At 37.3% G+C, this 22,605-nt stretch overlaps 1 protein-coding gene across 1 annotated transcript in view; it reads left to right on the top strand.

Annotated features, from left to right (window-relative positions):
• DEUP1 (deuterosome assembly protein 1) overlaps positions 1-22,605 on the top strand; it is a 220,110-nt gene that overhangs the window by 93,788 nt on the left and 103,717 nt on the right. The window contains exons 5-8 of the mRNA XM_024731273.1: positions 3,235-3,288; positions 10,040-10,130; positions 12,502-13,186; positions 22,168-22,319. The gene's annotated coding sequence lies outside the window, so the exon portion shown is untranslated. The remainder of the gene's footprint in view (positions 1-3,234; positions 3,289-10,039; positions 10,131-12,501; positions 13,187-22,167; positions 22,320-22,605) is intronic.

Here is a 22,605-nt window from a genome sequence, read left to right as displayed (position 1 = left end):
GAATACCAGACTGCCATAATGGGAATGAATTGTGACATGAACCTGGTAAATTGGGGACTGCATCTGCTGTCCTGCACCTGGCATGTGGCTTCCTCACATAGTGACTCTGCAAATGATTAAAGGTACCTACAGTTCACATCATTTTGAAATAGTACCTGGGTAACCGCACATGTATCGTCAACAGCTCCTGGAACAGATGGAAATCTAACAGTGTCATGGATTTCGTAAGTTGTTCTTTGCTGTTGCTAAAACCCACTGGACTATTTATTTTCAGGACTTATTGTCCTGGGAATTGGAAAACCAGTCTCTGATTTACAGATACACACAGTGTCTAAAACAGTGATTTAATGACTATACTTAGTTTGACTATTACCTAAAATATTTAAATTTTAGCTCTTAAAAATTCCCAAATCCCCCAAAATCCTTTGACATCATAAAATATTCAGAATTCCCCTGAACTTGAAAACTTTTGTAAGGAATACAGCCTAGGAGTTTATGTTTAAAAATATTTAAAAGGCTGTTTCTGGTTTTACCATTATTAAAAAGAAAGCTGAATCCTCTGGATTTTGGAATTGACAGGGCTGCTTCATGTTTATTATTAGTCTCTGTGACCAACCTACTTGGAATTGTAGTGCAACATTTTTGATCTGTTGTATAGTGTGTGCGTGTACGTGTATGTACATGTGCATATATGCACACACATGTATAAGTGTTCAGATCTTTATGGAGCAAAACAAATGCACTACTGCATGCGTGAGTGTGGGCTTGTCCTTGTGATCATTGTTGCCTGAACAAGTCAACTTGTTCTTTTTTGTTTGTTTGTGTTTTGTTTTTTTGATAAGTCAATTTTTATCCTTTTTATGGCTGAGTAATATTCCACTGTATATATATGCCATATCTTCTTTATCTATTCATCTCTCAATGGACATTCAGGTTGCTTCCAGTTCTTGGCTATTGTACATAGTGCTGCTATGAACAATATTTCTCTAATGATTAATGATGTTGAGCATTCTTTCATGTGTTTGTTGGCAATCTGTATATCTTCTTTGGAGAAATGTCTATTTAGGTCTTCTGCCCATTTTTGGATTGGGTTGTTTGTTTTCTTGATATTGAGCTGCATGAGATGCCTGTATGTTTTGGAGATTAGTCCTTTCTCAGTTGCTTCATTTGCAAATATTTTCTCCCATTCTGAGGGTTCTCTTTTCATCTTGTTTATGGTTTCCTTTGCTATGCAAAAGCTTTTAAGTTTCATTAGGTCCCATTTGTTTATTTTTGTTTTTATTTCCATTTCTCTAGGAGGTGGGTCAAAAAGGATCTTGCTGTGATTTATGTCATAGAGTGTTCTTCCTATGTTTTCCTCTAAGACTTTGATGGTGTGTGGCCTTACATTTAAGTCTTTAATCCACTTTGAGTTTATTTTTGTGTATGGTGTTAGGGAGTGTTCTAATTTCATTCTTTTACATGTAGCTGTCCAGTTTTCCCAGCACCACTTATTGAAGAGACTGTCTTTCTCCACTGTATATTCTTCCCTCCTTCTTCAAATATTTTCTCTGTCCCTTTCTTTTTCTCTTCTTCTTCTGGGACCCCTATAATTCGAATGTTGGTGCATTTACTGTTGTCCCAGAGGTCTCTGAGACTGTCCTCAATTCTTTTTATTCTTTTTTCTGCTCTATTCTGCAGTAGTTATTTCCACTATTTTATCTTCCAGGTCATTTATCCGTTCTTCTGCCTCAGTTATTCTGCTATTAATCCCTTCTAGAGTATTTTAAATTTCATTTATTGTGTTGTTTATCATTGGTTTTTTGCTCTTTCATTCTTCTAGGTCCTGGTTAAACTTTTGTTGTATTTTCTCCATTCTATTTCCAAGATTTTGGATCATCTTTACTATCATTATTCTGAATTCGTTTTCAGGTAGACTGCCTATTTCCTCTTCATTTGTTAGGTCTGATAGGTTTTTGCCTTGCTCCTTCATCTGCTGTGTGTTTCTCTTTCTTCTCATTTTGCTTAACTTACTGTGTTTGGGGTCTCCTTTTTGCAGGCTGCAGGTTCATAGTTTCCGCTGTTTTTGGTGTCTGTCCCTAGGGGCTAAGGTTGTTTCAGTGGGCTGTGTAGGCTTCCTGGTGCAGGGAACTAGTGCCTGTGTTCTGTTGGATGATGCTGGATCTTGTCTTTCTGGTGGGTAGGACCATGTCTGGTGGTGTGTTTTGGGGTGTCTGTGGCCTTATTATGATTTTAGGCAGCCCCTCTTTTATTTTTTTAAAAAAACATATCAACATTTTATACTATACTGTTTTAAATTTTTATATTTTACCTTCTTTGTCTTGAACCTTCTTAGGGTAAAAAATGGCATAAAAGTATAAATAAGTACATGTTAGCTTTAATTACTTATCATAATGGCCACCGTCTTTTTAGCATCTTACTGTGGCAACTTGTCCCTACCAAGCCCTGTGGTATGTGCTTTCCATGCTTTGTTCTGTTTAATTTTTGCCATAACTCCATGAGATAAGTATTATGTTCAGACTCTTTTAGTTCTAAATGATAGGAACACAAGTCAAACTAGTTTAAGCAAAACGCATTTACTGGCTCAATTAGCCAAAGGATCTGGGGGTAGTGGTTCAGCTGGATCCAGGGCTCAAACAGTGCTATTAAGGTACTATCCGTATCCCTACCTCTAGCCCCACCCTCATCCCCGTCCCTACCTCTAGCTCCACCCTCATCCCTATTCCTACTTCCAACTCTATCTCTATGCCTATCCCTAACTGTATTCCTATTCCTATCCCTAACTCTACTCCTCTCCTCAGCTCTATCTCTATCCTCTTCTCTGTCTTGAGCTCCATCTATATCCCTTTCCTTATCCCCATCTCTATCTCGCCAAAATCTCTCTTCCTATAGCAATCATGGTGGGCGTCAATAGACTCAAACTTATATTCTACCCCCTTAGTAACCCAAACAAAAGGGAAGCATCTTCTCTACAGTTCTGGGAGTAAAATCCCAGGGAATTGTCTGATTGGCTCCCTTGGGCATTCTGCCTCTCCCTGAAGCTGAGATTGATTAGGGAGGTGGGCAATGTGGTTGACCAGGCCCAGGTCATATCCAACAATGTGAATAGAACAGAGCTCAACCCCTACTGAGCTAAGCACGTGGAGTGAGTGTCCCTACAGGAAGGTAGAAAAATGCCTGGCAGGCAAAAATGGAAGATTTCTGTCACAGAAGATTTCTGTTCTCCCCTAGCAGATGAGAAAACTGAGCTCAGAGAGATTACTTCATTTTCCCAAGGACACATGAGACGTAAGTCATGGGGCTGGGATTCAACTCCAGTTCTGTCTGACTCTACAGTCTTTGTCCACTAACACTCTGCTGAATTACCTTCCTTTATACAGTACTAAAAAGTAAACAGTAAACCTTCAAAGTTTAACGGATGATGAACCAAAAATAAAGAAAAATAATTAATTTGCCCAAATTTGTTAGATAGGGCTAAGGCTGTGATCTGAATTGCCCCCACCCCCCATATCCTACCCAACCAAGTTAAGTATCCTTACCAAAAAAGTATACTATTCCTTTTTATACATTGTTCAAAAACAAAGAACTAAAAACATATGTGAGTCACTTTATGCCTTTAGGGAGTTTACTTTTCATTTTTCTTGAAGCTTTGTTCTTTACATAGATAGTTCCTATAAAGATATTTTATACTCAGCTTCTTAATACCTTTTTCTCACTAGACATAATCATAGCAACCTTAAACTACTCAAATGGATTCCTACGTGAACTCTACTTGTCTTGGCACTGCTTTAACACTGGTCATGCTTTTTGGTTAAAAAAACCTCTACCCTAAGGGAATATAGGCTACCCTTCCTACATACTTTCTATGTTTAACACTCATCCATAGGAATCCTAAAAGATTAAGACATGCCACATCAATATTAAGGGATTTGGGTGCAGGGAAGGATCTTAGAGATGATTAAACCCAATCATCACATTTCACAGATGAGAGAAATGAGATTCAAAGGTTAAGTGGTTTACCCGAAGTCGCTCCACTGCTTTGGCAGAATTTGGGAGCCTAGTTTTTCCGATGCTTTGTCTAACACTGTGTCATTACCCACATTGCCCCATATCTCATTTACCATGCCCTGCTGGGTCTTCCTCTCCAGGACCTGAGATGCAGCTTCCTCTGAGACTTTGTGGGCCAGAAAAGTCAAGCTATAAACATGTGCCCTTGCACATTAGCCATGTGATTAAAATAAAGACGAGACAGACACAATCAAATTCCAAGGAATAGGAAAGTGTGCCTGAAAAATGCCAGGGTAAAGGTGTGGAGGTGGTTCAAGATGGCAGAGTAGGAAGATCCTGAGCTCACCTCCTCCCATGGACACACCAAATTTACAACTACATATGGGGAAACTGTCTCTGAGAACAGCCTGAAGACTAGCAAAAAAGAGGGCTACAACTAAAGATAAAGGGTAGGGACTTCCCTGGCGGTCCAGTGGTTAAGACTCCACGCTTCCACTGCAGGGGGCACAGGTTCCATCCCCAGTAGGGGAACTAAGATACCTCATGCCACATGGTGGCCAAAAAATAAATAAGTAAAAAGGTAAAGGGTAAAAGCCACATTGAGATGAATAGGAGGGGTGGAGACATGGTCTGGCTGGGATCCACATCCCATAGGCAGAAGGGAAATCACAGCCTCAGAGGTTCCCCCTGAGGGGCAAGGGCTCTGAATCCCACACTGGGCTCCCCAGCCCGGGGCACCCACACAGGGAAGATGAGCCCCCATGACATCCGACTTTGAAAACAAGTGGGACTTATATCCAAGTGGGCCAGAGGGCTGTAGGAAACTGAGAATCCACACTTAAGGGGCACACACAAAAACTCCAAGGCCCAACACAGAAGCAGCAGTATGAAAGGCACCTGGAGATTCATTGACTAATTTTAGGGTATGTGCCTGAGGGGCAGGGATCTGATGGAACTTTTTCTTATAAAGGAGCTGGTGGATGCCAGTTTTGTTGTTTGGTTGGTTAGGTTTTTTTCTTTCTAGCTCACCCTCTACCTAGCTGGCCCAGTGCTGGCAGGTGCCATTACTGACTCTCCCCATGCAACCAATTAACCCTGGGTTCACCCATGAACCCAACGGTATGGCGCCCTTCCAAAGTGCCCCACACACACACACTTCACCAGGCCTGGCAGGTGCCCTTGGCTGGCATTGGAGCCAGGCAACCGAAAAAAAAGGAAAAATAAACAAATAGGACTATATCAAACTAAAAAAGCTTTTACAACAAGAAGAAAAATATCAACTAAATGCAAAGGCAGCCTACCAAATGGGAAAAATATTTGAAAATATGTCTGATAAGAGGTTAATATCCAAAATATATGAATAACTCATACAACTCAATATTTTTCTTTAAAAAAACCAGCAATCCACTTAAAAAATGGGTGGATGTTCTGAATAGACATTTTTCCAAAGAAGACATACAGATGGCCAACAGGTACATGAAAAGATGCTCAACATCACGAATCATCAGGGAAATGCAAATCAAAACCACAGTGAGATACCACCTCATACCTGTTAAGATGGCATTTATCAAGTACACAATAAATAACAAGTGTTGGCAAGTATGTGGAGAAAGGGAACCCTTGTGCACTGCTGGTGAGAATGTGGATTGGTGCAGCCACTATGGAAAACACTGTGGAGGTTCTGCAAAACATTAAAAACAGAACTACCATATGATCCAGCAATTCTACTTCTGGGTATTTACCTTAAGAAAACAAAACACTAATTTGAAAAGATATATGCACCCTTATATTCAGTGCAGCATTATTTACAAAAGCCAAGATATGGAAGCAACCTAAATGCTCATGGATAGATGAGTGGACAAAGAAGATATAATACGCACACACACACACACACACACACACACACACACACACACACACTGGAATATTACTCAGCTATAAAAAAGAATAAAATTTTGCCCTTTGTGACAGCATGGATGCACCTAGAGGTATTATGCTAAGTGAAATGAGTCGGATAAGGACAAATATTGTATAATTTCACTTATATGTGGAATCTAAACAAAACAAATGAGCAAACAAAACAGAAATGGATTCATTGATACAAAGAACAAACAGGCGATTGCTGGGGAGGAAGAGGGAGAGTTTGGCAAAATAGGTGAACGGGATTAAGAGGTACAAACTTCCAGTTATAAAATAAATGAGTCACAAGATGTAATAGACAACATAAGGAATATAGTCAATAATACTGTAATAATTTTGTATGTAACAAATGGTTACTAGAATTATTGTGTTGATCATTCTGTCATGTGTTTGATTGTCAAATCACTATGTTGAACACTTGAATCTAATATAAAACTTTACGTCAACTATACTTCAATTTGAGAAAAAAAAGTGAGAGAGCAGGAAGAATCAAAGACATTGCAGATGTGTCCTCCTTGAGGAATAGCACAGATGCTATGGCTGTGTCAGGAAACTCTGAGGGAACCCACTAGCTCCTGTTATACACATTTCACATAAGGCTTTAATCTCATAGCTAACTTCTTTCTGTACCTTTACAATGAAGACAGTAGATTCAGAGAAAAATGTATTCCTTCTATTCAATTTCATGTCTACCCTAAAGCTGTTTAGAAAGTGATTTTTTGATATACCTCTCTCTACATAAAGCAATGGTCCAACCTGTAGAAATGGTAGAGAGGGTTATTAGATCTCTAATTAGTTCTCAATTGTTCTACATTTCATAAAAAGGTTGGAAATAAATCCAGTTAAACATTTTCTTTAATGCCAGGAGATGCTGTGTTTGATGGATTTAAGTATGCTTCTTGAATCTTGTACAGAAACTCGTTTTCATTATAGAACAAATAATCCTGCCACTGTGTCATAGAAATGAAAAAAGAAAGAAAGAACACCAAGATAAAAGAGTGCCAATAAGTCCTTGCAAATGACTGTTAAAAATTGTCCAGATAATTCTGGTATTCTATTTTTCTATCCCAAAGCATTTCTGTTCTCTTCCTTTTAATAATTCCTTTTCAAAGGTGTTCAAACCACAATAAATTGTCATGTTGTCATAGTAGCCTCGTCTCCAGATGTGAATTAACTATATGTTGACTTGAAGGAACATGATTTTCTTATAAAATGCTAGGCCGATACTGCTAGTGAAGAGATTAAGCTACTTTGAAAACTCTGAGGTAATAAAATTCTATTAATCATAGTGCTGTAAAGCTTCAAAGTATATCTTCATGTTAATGTTCGGAAACCTAAATGACTTCTTTCAACTGTAGCAATTTCACTGGAATAACAGAGTTCTATAGCGCTGACATACATCCTTTAATAAAGGTATTTCTCAGAATTAGGATATATGTTCTAATTCTGTATACCATGAAACATATTCAGGGCTTGCTTTCACTTAAGTTCAGAAATGCAAGGCCAGGCCTACACAAGACTGAGCATTTCCTCTTAGGCCAACAATGGCAAAGAGTTTTCAACTGAAGACCGAACTCCAATATACCTAAAAATAAGTGTTGGGAACGACTGTGAGTGAGATTCCAGCCTCTGTAGAGAATGAGAGCTTTATCAGTTAGTGATGTCTCCCGCAGACAAAAACAGGAGATGTAGCACCCTGTGGTGCATTTATACTCTCCAAAAGATAGTTCTTATTGTCTCTTTGTTTTCTTTTGTTTCAGTTTTAATTTTTATCAAACTTATGTATGTACATAGCTAGAAAGTCAAATAGTCATGGTTAGAAAGCCCAAGAGAAAGACAAAAAAGAGTAGTTTCCTGATCAACCTCTTCCCACCCTTGATTTTCACTCCCAGAGGTAACCATTTCAAGTTCTTTAGCTATTCTTTTCGTATTTGCCTCTGTAGTTCTGAGGGTTGTTAGGTGCTTGGAAACAACAGACTGACTCTAGACGTGGGGTAGCTCATGGGGATGCTAAGCTTCCAAGAACAGTGATTAAACCATACAGAAAACTCCCCTGAAAAAAGACACATTCTACCACCACGTGCCCCATGGATGTCAATTCTGCTCTGTAACTCAACCTTGTGGCCACCCTCCAAGGCTGAATTGTTCTGCTACAGCCCTCACCAGCCAAATGTTCTCCATATGGGATCACCTTCCTCAAGTCGCTCACTTCTAGATCAGAATCTCTTGGGAGTGAGTCTGCTGGCAGAGCCCAGGTCACATGTGTCTGTGCTAGCTGAAAAGGACACTGGAACAGAATTTGGGAGTTTATTTTGGGGATACAGGATTCATATGGCAGTAAATTCCCCAATTATAACAGTATGTTGTTCAAAAGGAGTTAGACAGCCTGAAAAGAAATGACAAATACATACCACAGCTTTCTAATGAGCAAGTTTATTCTACTATTTATTAATTTTGTATTTTAGAGATTGTCTAGGCTCTCCCCACTGTTGGAGCTACATCCTCACACCCCTGGACACCACACAGACTGCTTCTTCATCTACCCACACATTTTTCTATATCATATTTTTAAATAGATCAGTATTTGAGCTTGCATTATTTTCTCTATGTGAACATTATTTTTATCTTAGCCAAGTACTGTATTATATTTTCTTATATAATGTTATGTTTTCCCTAGAATTAATAGTTAACTTTTTTTATTTGATAACTTTCTATATACCTATCATTAATGCATTCTAAACTTTATTCCAGAATTGTAATTTCTTGTATCATATTTTAAAATTTCTAAGGTCTATTTGGTTTTCTAAATGTTCTTTTTATAACTTTTGTGTGCATGTGTCATGGATGTAATGCAGGGATGTAATCATCCCTGAAGATGATTTTTTTTTTTTTTCCATTTCACAGACTTTTATTGTGACTCTTAAATGTGTTTTTTTTTTTTTTAAAATTTTTTTTGGGGTTTTTTTGTTTTTTCTGCTTCCTATATTGTTTCATCTGTGCTACCTTTTTCTATTTGTTTTGGTCTCTCTGATGTTAAAAGTTTCCCCAAATCTCTTGTTATTCTTATTTTGCTCATATTTAAGAAAGAGGACTTAAAATTGTGAGAAGAGAGAATAGGGCTTATTAAAGACTTGGCTTCACTGAAGGGTAATTGAGTAGAACACAGCCATTTCATTAGGGGTCTCCCAAGTGCAAGTAGTTTATTTTGTTTTTCTCATTTTCCTCTTTGGCTGATCACTTTCCTCAGAGAGGAATCCTCTAATCTCCTGCCTTTAAATATGACTGCCAGCATTCTAAGAGCTGAGCCATGGAAGAGGTTGTTTAGAATAGAGGTTTTCATTCAGTTCCCCTGTTTTTGGTATGGTACTCCGTCCTCCTTTCTGCTGAATGCCCTAAGTCCGGAGACCTCTGGTTTGACATCTCCAGAGAGTAAACCTCTAGTTTTCTGCCAGATTCAAGAAGAGGCAGTTATCCAGCTGGGGAATGGTATAGAGGGAAGGATCTGGGTACACCCTATGTAGATGTTCAATCAACACTCTGTTTTCTTCCCTACCTGTTCCCCAATATTTTGAAGTACTTGGTGGATTCAATTCCTGAGCTTTCTTTTTTGGAAATCCCTGGCATAAGTTGACATACTTCTTAGCTTCAGCTCTTGTAAGCTTAGATTTCAGCTTCCCCTGGCCTAAGTAGTCAGTCACCACTAATCCATCAGCTTTCCAGCTGCCAAAATTACACCACTGTCTTCCTTCTTGTTCTTCCTCTTCCTGTTCCCTTCCCTTTCTCTCTCCTCCTTCTCTCTCTCATTCTCTCTCTCTCTCTTGCAATCTCTCTCTCTCTTCCTCTCTCTTTCTCTATCAATATCTACCTCCCTCTCCCCTCTCCTTCTATTTGTGTGTGTGTGTGTGTGTGTGTGTGTGTGTGTGTGTGTGTGTGTGTCTATCTCATCTTCTATTGACATTGTAGTGGAATTTCAGGAGAGGAGAGTAGGGAAGGCATGTTTCAATCTGCTGTATTAGTCAGAAATCCTTTGTTACATATTCTTTCTTAAAATATTGTCAACACCCTGTGGTCCAACAGATAGAATTGAAATTATGTTTTTCACAATTTACAGGGCTGATTTTATCCACTTTCAACAAATGAGATCTTCAGTACTAACAAACTGGTGTTCCTGTTGGGCTTTTGATCATTATGTTGAGATTTGGGTAAGGTCTCATCTCCATTCTCTTCCAATCTCAATCCAATGTTTATAGCTAAAAGTTAAATCTCTCCATGTTATGCACACTTGCTACCTTCTAATTATATAAGCAATACGTGTTTATTTTAGCAAGTTTGGAATCACAGAAAGACACAAAGAAAGAGTAAAAAATTACTTGTAATTATTCCTCTTTTTCAATGTAATGTGTAAAACTCACTCCTCTGCAGTCCACTAGGCTCATTTCCAACCACCTACCATACCTCTGTAAGTACTATCAACATTTTCATCTGTAAGCTTCTAGAAACTTTTATGCTCACACCTACGTATGTAAGATTTGGTCGGTTTCTCCCAAAATAAAAAATCACGCTATATATATCATTGCTTGCTCTGTTTTTTTAAATTAATGATATATCAACAATGCTTTTCTAAGTTAGTATTTTTTAACATACCTCATTATTTTTAATGGGTATCAATATGGTTTTAAAATACATTCACAAAGTAAAAGAAGTCCATTAATTCTTGATACTCCTTTCCAAAAGGTGGAGCCTAATTCCCCTCCCCTGAGTGTGGACTGAACTTAGTGACTCGCTTCTAATGAATAGAATGTGGTGGAAGTGACGTTATGTGACTTCCGAGACTAGATCATAAAAGGCATAGCAGCTTCCCCTTTTCTCTTTCTCGCTCAGATCACTCATTCTGAGAGAAGCCAGTTTTTTGTCATGAGGACATTCAAGAAGCCCTGAAGAAAGACCTATATGGCCAGGAACTAAGGTCCCATGCCAACAGCCAGTGAGGAACAGTGGCCCTCTGACAGTACACATTCAAGTGAACCATCTTGGCAGTGGATTCCCCAGCCCCACTGAAGAAAAGAATGCCATGGGAGGGAGAGGAGTACTTGAAACTAACACAACTTTGTAAATTAACTATACTTCAATTTACAAAAGTGAAAACAGCCCCACTGACATCTTGACTATAATCTCATGAGAGACCCTGAGCCAAAGGCACCCAGTTAAGTTGCTTCCTGATTCTTGACCCACAGCAATTGTGATATAATAAATGGTTGTTATAAGCTGCTGTGTTTTGGAGTAATTTGTTACACAGCAGTAGATAACGATACTGATTTTGATACCTGAAAGTTGGGTGCTATCCTAATAAGTACCTAAAACTGTGGAAGTGGCTTTGGAACTGGGTAGTGGGCAAAGGCCGTAAAGGCTTTGAGGAGAGTGTCAGAAAGTGTCAATAGAGGCCTGGTTGCCATAGGGTGAGAGCTTACAGGAAAGTGAGGAACAGCTTTAGGGAAACTGGAGAAAAGGGGATCCTTGTTACATAGTGGCAGAAAGTTTAGTAAGACTGTCCCCTGTGGTAATGTGGAAAGTAGAAAATGTACCTGATGTGCCAGGTGATCTAGCTAAGGACATTTCCAGGTAAAATGCTGAAGGTGCCACCTGGTTTCTTCTTGCTGATTGTAATGAAATATGAGAGGAAAGAGAGAATCCAAAGGAAGGATTGTTAAACACAAAGGCCAGAACTGGATGGTTTTTTAAAATTCTGTCTTTGCAGACGGCAAACAAAACTAAAATGAAGAAATGGGTTTGTAGCAAAGATCAATTCCAGGCCACTGCCAAGAAAGCCTAGTTTAGAGATGAGGCTAGGAGTATAGCTTTAAAATACTTTGCTTATGACCTCAGGAAGATCTAAGATGGTGCCTTAGAGAACTGTTCAAACAACAGAGCTTTGAAGAAGCTAAAGGATACAATCCTTCCATAGTTCAGCAGAAGCTCAAGGTAGAGAAGAATTTACCTTGAAGAGATCTGTGGGTGTGGCTTTTGTCTAATGAAGTGAACCCTGAAAAGATTCATGGGAGGCCCACAGAGTTTCTAAAAATAATTATAATTACAGAAATAACACCAGCTTAGAATGAAGGAGATAGTACACAATGAAAACAGGCATTTGGAACTCCAAAATTTTACTGAGAAAACTACACAGCTCCAAAATAGGCTAACTTTCAAGGAATGAATCAGGAAAGTAGAAAATGTACCTGATGTACCAGGTGACCTTCAGAGGTTCTTGAAGCCAAGAGCCATGAACAATCATTCCTGGTCAGGAGTAGGAATGAGTTTGAATCAAGAACTTCTAACATGTAGCTGAGTGGATTTCAGAATTGCTATGGAACAGTGACTGCTTTGGACATCCCATTTTTTTCTCTTTTTGAACAAGAATGTCCAGAGTGGTTATCCTGTGTCTGTCCCATATATACATATACATATATATACATACATATATATGTATATATATATATAGGATGAGTTATCCCCTCATGTATGTATTTATGTGTGTGTATATGGGTGTATATATATATGGATAACTTGTCTCTTTAGTTCACAGGGCTTGAGATCTAAGGAACCATACTCAAGGAGTTTCACTTAAGGAATGACACCTGACAAGCCGAAGCCTCACCTGGATCTGATTAAGTTGACATGTTTCTGGACTTTAAACCAATGCAATAAATTGTTGAAACAGGGTTGGTTGGGGGGTGTTGGAAGGGGATGAGTATATTTTCTATGTGAGAATAATTTTAATCTGTGGCCAGAGGACAAGTTAAACAGTTTTAAAATACATCCATAAATCATTCAACACCCTTCCCTCCAAAAATGGAGCCTAATTCACTTTCCCTTGAGCTTAGACTGGATTTGGTGACTTGGTGCTAATGAATAGAATATTATAGAAATGATAATGTGTGATCTCCAAGACTAGTTCATAAAAGGCATTGCAGCTTCCTTCTTGCTGTCTTTTAGATCATCTTTCCTGAGAGAAGCCAGCTGCCATGTCATGAGGATGCTCAAGAAGCTCCATGGAAAGATTCACACGGTCCATGTAGAGAGAGACTGAGGTCCTCTGCCAACAGACAGGAGTGGGCCATCTTGGAAACAGATCCTTTAGTCCCAGTCAAGTCTTCAAAGCCTCCAGTCCTGGTCAACATCCTGACTGTAATCTCATGAGAGACTCTGAGCCAGAAGCACCCAGCTAAGCCAAAACCAAATTCATGACCCTTAAAGAAATAAGGTAATAGATATTTGTTGTTTTCAACTGATAATTTGGGGGGTAATTTGTTACACAGCAATACATAGCTAATACAGGTGTACACTATTCTGTTGCTCTCCCCCTTCCTTTTTTGCTATTATAAACAATGCTGCAACAAAACCTCTTTATATGTATATCTTTATGTCCTCAAGAAATTATTTCAATAGGATAAATTCTTAAAATTGGAATTTTAGGCTTGCACATTTTAAATTTAGGTAGATATTGTTAAATTGCCTCCCCAGAATAATTGTAACAATTTATACTCTCCCAAACAGTAGATGAGAATGTCTCTCTCTCTTTGCCAATTTTAAATGTTATTAGTCTTTCTAATTTTTCTCAGTCCTATTTGATAGTTTTATTAATTTGTATTCTTTATTGGTGAGGATGAGCATTTATGATTTGAAAAAAGCACCTTGCTTATCATATGAATTTCTCTTTGCATGCTCCTATCCCTTGATCTTTCCTCTCCCACAATGCCTAGCATATAGTTCACATTACATAAATGTGCTGTTTTTGAATGGATGAATAATGGAATAGTAAACGAAATTTTGACACACAGAAAGTCTTTATTTAACCCCATGGGATTGACTTTTAATTGGGAAAAATACCTTAGCAACCAATTAATTTAATTACCTTTCCCTTTCCCTTTATCAATATTTAATTATCATTCAGGTGTTCTCTGAATAAGCTCTTTATTTTAACTTGTCCAGGCTAATTTGCTTCTAAAAGTTTTTCTCTCTGAATATATAAAACACAGCAGAATAGTTATATAACAAATAATAACACTACAATAGAAACAACCATGTAGTGATGCTAATTCCAACTGTTCTTAGGTACCTACTGAGTGACAAGCACAGCACATTAAATACATCATTGACCTAATTTAATATTTACTACAGCCCTGTAACTACTGTTATTTCCCACTATGGAAAGGAGGAAACTAATATTCAGTGAAATTAAATAAATTAGCCAGTCATATGGCTGTTAAATAACAGAGTTGGGATTCAAACTCTCGTCTGTCTGAATTCAAAGCCCATCTTCTTTCTGTAATGCTCAGCTGAATTTCTCAGAAATAAATCACTTGTATAGTTGTATTTTAATATTGTATATTCAAAGGAAAAGAAGGGTTCAAGATAAGAATTCCACAATTTTAAATGATGGACATTGAAATTATATATTTTTTCCTGCTTGGAGGGCACTGTCTACTGCTATTGATTCTTTTTTCAGAAGAATGAATTTCCTTTCCTTCATTGTTAACAAACCTAATTCAGCCATCCACAGGTAAGTGACTTAGCCCCAGTTAAAGTGAGAAATGCAATTGAAACATTTAACAATGAAAAGAGAAAAAAAAAAGAAAATGTGGTTTCTTCTCACAATGATCATCAGTCTCTACCATCTAAGGATCTATGTCAAGCTGAGAAAATTCTCCCAGTCAGTTCAGATATAGGACTGCATAATGAATTTCGGCACAACCCCATGATAATGAGATTGATGCCTTCTTTACAAAGCAATTTACAAACTTTCAGAGATAATTTTGGTTTCTGGATGTTGAGGTTACCATAAACTGAAGGCAAGTATACTTTTCAGGTGACACTCCACAATGTTCCATCAGAATGATGTAAATTTATTTTTTAGAGATGATCAATCCCTAAATTGTCAAAAGTTGTTTTCTAACAAGTTTTCTGTAGAATCAAGCACCGTAGAATGCAAGCAGGTGGGGAGTAAGTGGCTCTCTATGTAAGGGCACTGGGAACTAGATTTCATGGTACATATTTCTCTGCTTCCTTTTCTGAGACACATCTAAGAGGTTTCATCATTTTTGTCCAGGAAAAGGAAAAGAGAAAAATGTTCTGGTTTTCTTTTTTCCTATTGAATGTGGCAAACTCATGTTCCCTCAACACTGAACTCAGATGCCTCCTGGAATAACGTTTTATTATAGGCATAACAACTCATATTAGGTAGCAACAGGGACAGTGCTAACATGCTTTATACCAGGAACGAAAAGAGGCATAATGGTGGCAACATGATGAGTAGTCTTGCAACACAAATCTAAGAAACAAAGGTACTAGGAGTCACTTTCCTTCAACCTTCATGTTGTTTCACATGCTCAATGAAGGGTGACACTAAAATGGATAAAACACTGGTATCTCTCTAAAACAGGAGCTGCAGTCTCTCATGGTGATGATAGAATGTTTATCCATTGAAATCTGTTTCTTCATGTATCTCTAATTCAGTTTTACTCAGCTACCTGCACATTAACCACTGTTTATAGGATAACTAGGAAACATGACACTCAGAGATACACAGAAAGGAATTCTCAATTCATAGAAGTCATTTCAATAACATTAAATAACAATAAAATAATGATAGTTAGATTTCCTAATATAAAATCTGTGTTCTAAATATATTTTAAAGCCATATTCTCTTACTCTACACATTGCTATAGTCTGTTCTTTAATCTCTCACTAACAACACTATCTATAGCAGATGGGGGCTGATCTTGAAGCATTATTTATTTAACTCATTCATAATTTTTACTGTTGCTGTTTCTAAAAATAAAGAGCTGAGGAAACTTAAAGAACATTTATATATAATATGATATGAAAAAATTTAAATAATGTAGAAAAGACTTCCATTTCTGGCAGCATGTTTGATTAGGTATACTGAACAACCCTCCTTATCAAAACAAATAAAATATAAAATATAAATATATCGCTGAGTTGGAAAGAAAGAACGGAACCGATAGATTTATAAACCCAAGTAGAAGCAAGACCTCTAACAAGGGAGTGAATGCTAACAGCAGCTTTGCCCTGAGTGTTTCTTCTTACAGTGTGATGACTATGGGCAGAAGGGCAATGGATATAAAGCCCAGGACCAGCCCAGGTGAGGATTCCAATAGAAGACCCCTGCAAAAAACTGGGATCCCCAAAGTCTACTCTCACTATAAAAGTAAATGACAGACAAAGAGTAAACTTTAATGTATACAAATTTTTAAAAAGTGATTTAGGGGGTTGAAGGATCCCAGGATGGAATGCAAAATGTGACATTCTAACTGTATTATAAATGTATGAAAGAGGTAAGGGGAAAAGGTACTGATCTAAGTAACTTTAGGTATGAATAGAATCTGTAAAAAAGGCAAAATTAACTGTACCTAAGTACTGTACTCTAACTGATAAAGTTGTTTTTCAGAGGATACAGGTTAACGCTTCCAATACTGTGATACCTGTATACTTATGCAGTTGAGTAATTAAGTAAATAGATGGTGGATGGTGGGAGCCAGTTTTTTCCTGTTGGAGTAGAAGTTTACACATAATCAAGGAGAGGAAGTTAGAATGATCCACATAATAGGTTAGTTGGAGATTACAATGGGAACTCATGTTTAGCCTAATAAAGAAACAAATGGTTACGTACAGAAGCATTCATAGATACTTGTAGATATAGATATTTATAGATATAGATGAACCTGGAACATCTTATAATGCCAGAAAGTCATGAAGTGCTTCAAAAAAACCCCAAACTAAACTAAACTAAAACCCACAATGATGAGAGTATGTCAAAGGGACATAGAAGTTAACTGAAAGAATTCCCGATGGCCAAAACTGGAACAATTTGAGAAACAAACTAAATAAAAAAGCTTTGAATTATAATTCAAAGTATACAATAAATATCCATGAGTCCATACAGATATAAATAAATGAGAGAGAGGAGACAAAACTTCCATGCAGAAGAATTTCAAATAATTTATATAGATACCCTACCCTTAAGGAAGTGATGGAGCAAAACTCCTTACTCCTTAAGTGTGGGCTCTACATAATAACTTCCATCCAAAGAGCAGAGAGTGGAAAGGGAGGGGAGAGTAACTTTACAGTGGGGAGACCTGACAAACACTATCTCAATCAGGTGACCAAGATCAACACCCACAATCATAAACCATGTTGACAGTAGGTACCCTTGATATAATGTGATGAAAATGGCAGTTTACTTCTGTGATCTTCTTCCCCCAAACCCATAATCCCAGTCTAATCATGAGAAAAACACAAGACAAATTCCAATTGAAGGACATTCTACAAAATACCTGACCAGCACTTCTCAAAACTGTCAAGATCATCAAAAACACGGAAATTCTTAGAAGCTGTCACAGCCAAGAGATGTCTAAGCAGACATGATAACTAAAGGTAATGTGTTATCCTGGGTGGGATCTTGCAACAGAAAAAAGGATGTTAGGTAAAAACTAAGGAAATCTGAGTAAAGTACAAACTGTAGTTAATAATAATACATCAGCATTTGTTTATTAATTGTAACAAATGGACCATACTAATAAAAGATGTCAATAATAAGGGCTATTGGATGTGGGGTATATGGGAACTCTCTGTATTATCTTCATAATTTTTCTGTAAATCTAAAACTATTCTAAAATAAAAGACACTTATTTTTTGTAACAAAAATGGAACAGCAGAACACATACCTATCTTAACTTTGACCCTAAGTGAAGGAAAATTCTTTCTCTGGAAATTTGTATCATAAGTTGTCCCTACACTTATTTTTCATTCATTCATATTACCTGTGTTGTCTTAAAAATCTCCTGTCAAAAATTTAATATAAAATAATTTGGGGTTTGTTATGCCGGAAGGCAACTCTCAAAAGCAAATGCAAATCCTCTGGAAGAATTTAACCTCAATTCTAGCCTCAAAGATGTCCCAGAAATAAATCCTCCCCCAAATTATCTTAGAGTCAAAACTCATAAAACATACAAGAAGTTAAGATAACATGATAAGAAATAGCAGTAATAGATCCCAAAATTTCAGATTGGAATTATAAGACACAGAATAAAAAATGACTATGATTAATATGTTTAAAAATTAAAAGAGAAACCTGAACACTTTGACAAAGAAATGGAACTTATAAAAAGTGACAAAGATGATTTGTGAAATAACCAAATTTCAAATTCAACAAATACTTCTTGAGTACCCACTAAATGCAAGGGCATGTACTAGATACTTTCATATATAGTATCTATTTTTATTTTCATAACAACAAATAATTCTATTAATAAGTACTAAAGTTGTAAACCTTCATCTTAAAATATTTTCCAATATTTTGTCTTTTCCCTACAATCTGGAAAATTTCTTCTGATCTATTTTCCAGTTCACAGATTCTCTCTGTACCTGTATCAAATCTACTATTACACACATCTGCTGTGTTCTTAATTTTTGTTATTAGTAATTTTTTTAGCTTTAGAAATTCTATTTGGTTCCTTTTCAAATACACCAAGTTGCTTTTTATACTTAGCACTCCTTACAGATTTTTCAATCTTATTTTTATTTCTTTAATCATATTATCCATATTTTTATAATCTTTGTCTGATTCCAATATATAAATCTTCTGTGGTTCTGTTTCTGTGGTGTGTACTTTCTACCAGTTTTCCCTGATGGTATCTTGTTTCCTGCTCCTAGATTATATTTGCGTCTGTTCTGCTATTTGAGAAATTATTCTTAGGAAGAATTTGAGGACTAGAATGATTTTAATCTTCACCAGAGAAAATTTTTGCTAACATTCTCCAGGTGTTTTAATCTACCAGTCCAACACTGCCTTATCCATGCTCAGAGACTGAGATTGTCCTGAATTACTTAGGTGATCCAAAGCTGGGCTGCAGGTTAGTGAGAGGACTGATTTATTTCCACTTCACCATTTTCCTGAGGGCAAAGCTCTTTGGGATTCCAGCTTAAAGGCAGAGGGTATTTATTGACTCCTTATCTGGGGTGAGCCCAGGCTTTGTCTTTTGGCCGCTTTGCTTCCCAAGACTACCAGAACTGCCGCTCAGTTTTGTGGTTATTCCTTCCAGAACATCGAATGCCTTCCAGGCAAAAGCAGCATTGAGCTCTGGGCTCACTTCTCTAGGTTCTTGTCTTTCTTCGATTTTGACCCGATAATTTCTCACTATCATATTAGCTCGAGACCTGAAAGGTTTTAACAGAGATGAGCTTTTGGAAAGAGTTGACCCCTGGCTCCAAATTTGTCTTCCCCATTGGGAACATTTCACTTCAGCATTAACCCTGCCATGCCTGATTCCAGGAAATAAGCTATTCCATCTATGAAACTTTAGCTCAAGACTGTAAAAAATCTTTGGTTCCCTTTAATATCCAAGAGAGGGTTACATTTCCAAAACCACAAAGCAAAACACTAAGGACCTCTAAGAAGGAAAACTACAGGAAAAAATCATGGAAGCCATTTTCCAAAAAATTTAATTTTGTTTTCTGAACCTAAAATGAGATCCGGTGTTCCTAATTCCCATCAGGAGGACGTGCTTCTGTGGCACCTGGGCCCCTGGCCAGCCGACACAAAGAGGCCCTCCCATCAAACCTGAATTGTCTGAATTCTCTTTGGAGAAGCAGCCCTGATGAGGAGAATTGACAGGACTGTGAGTCATGATGCAGTGAAAGGCCTCACCCTGCCTGGCTAAGGGGCCTAGTTATGCTTTTCTCCAATCCCTCTCCCAATGCAGAGAAGGTTAATGAGGATTTTGAGGGAGGAGACTTTCATAGTCCCTCTCAAATCACACCCAAATTACTTAGAACCTCTCTCATTGTATGAGGCTTCACACTTAACAAAAGGCTTTAGTACATTGACCAGGCACCTGTATTCCAGAGCTATGCTGTCCAATATGGTAGCCACCAGTCACGTGTGGCTATTCAACACTTGAATGTGGCTCTAGGAACTGATTGTGCTGGAAGTATAAACTACACACCAGATTTTGAAGACTAAGCATAGAACAAAAGAATGTAAAATATCTCAATTTTTTATACTGACTATATGTTGAAAACATATTTTGGATATGTTGGGTTAAATAAATATACTATTCAAATTAACTTCACCTGTTTCTTTTTACTTTTTAAGTTTGACTACTAGAATATTTTAAATTACATGGGTGGATAGGTGGTATGCATTATATTTCTATGGGACAGTGCTGTCTCTAGGGTGGCCTTGGTTCTAAAGACCGAATCTCCTTTTCCTGAATGGCTATTTTCTCAACTGGAGTATGCATTGAAGCATCTCCAGAAAACTCCCTCAACCTGCTTCCACTTATAGAAGTGGCAAGATACATAAGGAAAAAACCTGGATTCTAATCTCTATTTTTGTCATTAACTAGAAATAAAACTAGTCAAATCATTTTAATTCTTTGGGTCTGAGTTTCTTTATATAAAATGAAGGGTTGGACTAGGTGCCCTTAATGAATTCTTCCAATTCTATGGTTATTTCATAATTATTATTATTAAAATTTTTTTCTAAAATATTTTCCATGCATAAGGTAGTCATAACTTTTCATTGTAATATATATATAATTTTTTAGCCTTCTTTTGAAAATGATATAAAAATAAATATTCCCATGTTGATAAAAAGACAGACATAAAGATAATTTATATAACCTTCCATATATTAAAGTTGTATGTTTGTTTTCTGTACTACTATTATAAATTTTGGCATGAAAACTGTTTTCTTAATGAAGGTTTTTCAATGTTTAAGGTTCAGTCTATAATGATTATTATTTCTTCTACATAATTCATCCCTTAGCTTTTCTTCCAAAGACCATCCTCGATCCTCTCCTCATCCCTTTCAAAACAATTTCACCTGAAAAGATCTAATAATAGGTACATTTCAGGGTAAATTCAAGGCTTTGCAGTTCTTACTTGATGGCGGGGAGTCATGGAGCAGTGAGGAGGGGGGGAGGGTAGGTCTTTGCATTTTAAGTTTTAGGTATCACCCTGAAATGAAACCTTTATTCCTATTAAATTGAATAGGGTATTTCTATTCTGTATTGAAATTTTCTTTAAATCTGTCATAGTATGTGAACTCTCACATACCTATGCTTTGCAAGCCCTGCTCACATTCATTCTTTCTTGTGAAAATATGGCTTTAAATACATCTACAGTTACCTGTGCAAGATTCTGACTGCTAAAGAAACCTACTCAACCTCAATTTTAGGACAGAGTTTGAAGAGCACTGGATTTGAAGTAAGATGATCTTGGTTCATATCTTAGCTGCACTTGAACTAGATGTATCCTCTTGGACAAAATTTTTTTATTCTCTCTAAACCTTAGGTTCCTAATATGCTAAAAGGAGCTATAATAACACCTGTTACACTTGTGTTGCATGGTACATTTTGAGCATATAAGGAACTAATGAACATAAAAGTACTTACCAATGGTAAAGAGCTACACAGCGTGAGTGTTATTGGGTATCCTGAAACTTCATTAAATTTCATTCCTAGTTCCATTTTCCCTTCCTGGGGTCAGAATAAATACATTGATCCATTCAGTTTAGACAAGAATAGAGAATATGACTAAGGTTTAAAGAATAATGGAAGGTCTCAAGTTAAGACAAAATGATCACTTTCTTCATTCAATCATAATGAGAACCATGAAACACTTATTAGCACTAATGACCTGAGTTACTTTAACACAATTCATCTATGAAACTCAATTTGTCAAGAAACAGCAAATGTTTTTTTGAAATTCAGGTGGAATTTGGATGGAGGAATTGAGGTCAGTATTAAATTGATAGCCATATTAAAGTAACAAATTAATGTTAATATTATGAAAGTGGAGTGCAAATAAAAGATTTTAAGAATTAGGAATTAATCGACTGAATGTATTGCAAGGAATTGTCCCTAAAATAGATGCTAGAATATTTTCCAAACACAAAATCTAAGTGCTTAAAATATCACTCGTGGTATCAGTAGAAAAAAAAAAGGGTATATATATATGTGTGTGTGTGTGTGTGTGTGTATACGTACAAGTATTTATGCATATATTCTTTCCTATCATTTCTTTGAAATCAGAACCATGAGACAGAGCTTCTGTCATCAATTATACTTGGAATTTGGTGAAAAAAAGAAAGAATTTGGAATCAATCACTCTGAGTTCCGTCCGTGTTCCCCCACTTAGGAGGTATTTCCTTCTCCCTAGAAGGGAAGCAACACTATCTGCTCCGTCTAACTCGCAGAGTTGCTCTAAGGACCCAATGCGCTGGACGGGAAAGACAGGTACAGTTGCTGCTGAAAGTCCAGCTCTTCCTAGCTGGGGACACTTGGGCGACTCGAAAGGCAGCTCTCTTTGCCGTAAGTCTATTTCTTTTTCGTATCATTTCAAATGTGGGTAAGAGAGGGGGGAAGCCAGGGGGATTTAAGGAACCTGGATGCAGAACCCTCCCTCCCCCCAGCTGTTTACACTTTGTTCCCTCGTTATTTCGTTCATTCGTTCGACAAATATTTCTCGGAACCCGTCGAGTGCCGGACACTCTGCTAAGCGGTGGGAGCCACAAAGAGGACAGCACCCAGAATGTGGTCGCGGGGAGCCCTCCGCCTGCTGAGCAGACCCCACACGCAGAACTGCAGGGCGGCGAGG

Source organism: Neophocaena asiaeorientalis, unplaced genomic scaffold (assembly GCF_003031525.2).
Source record: "Neophocaena asiaeorientalis asiaeorientalis breed wild unplaced genomic scaffold, Neophocaena_asiaeorientalis_V1.1 scaffold143, whole genome shotgun sequence".
Lineage (NCBI taxonomy): Eukaryota > Metazoa > Chordata > Mammalia > Artiodactyla > Phocoenidae > Neophocaena > Neophocaena asiaeorientalis.
This window is presented reverse-complemented; position numbering and strand designations above follow the sequence as displayed.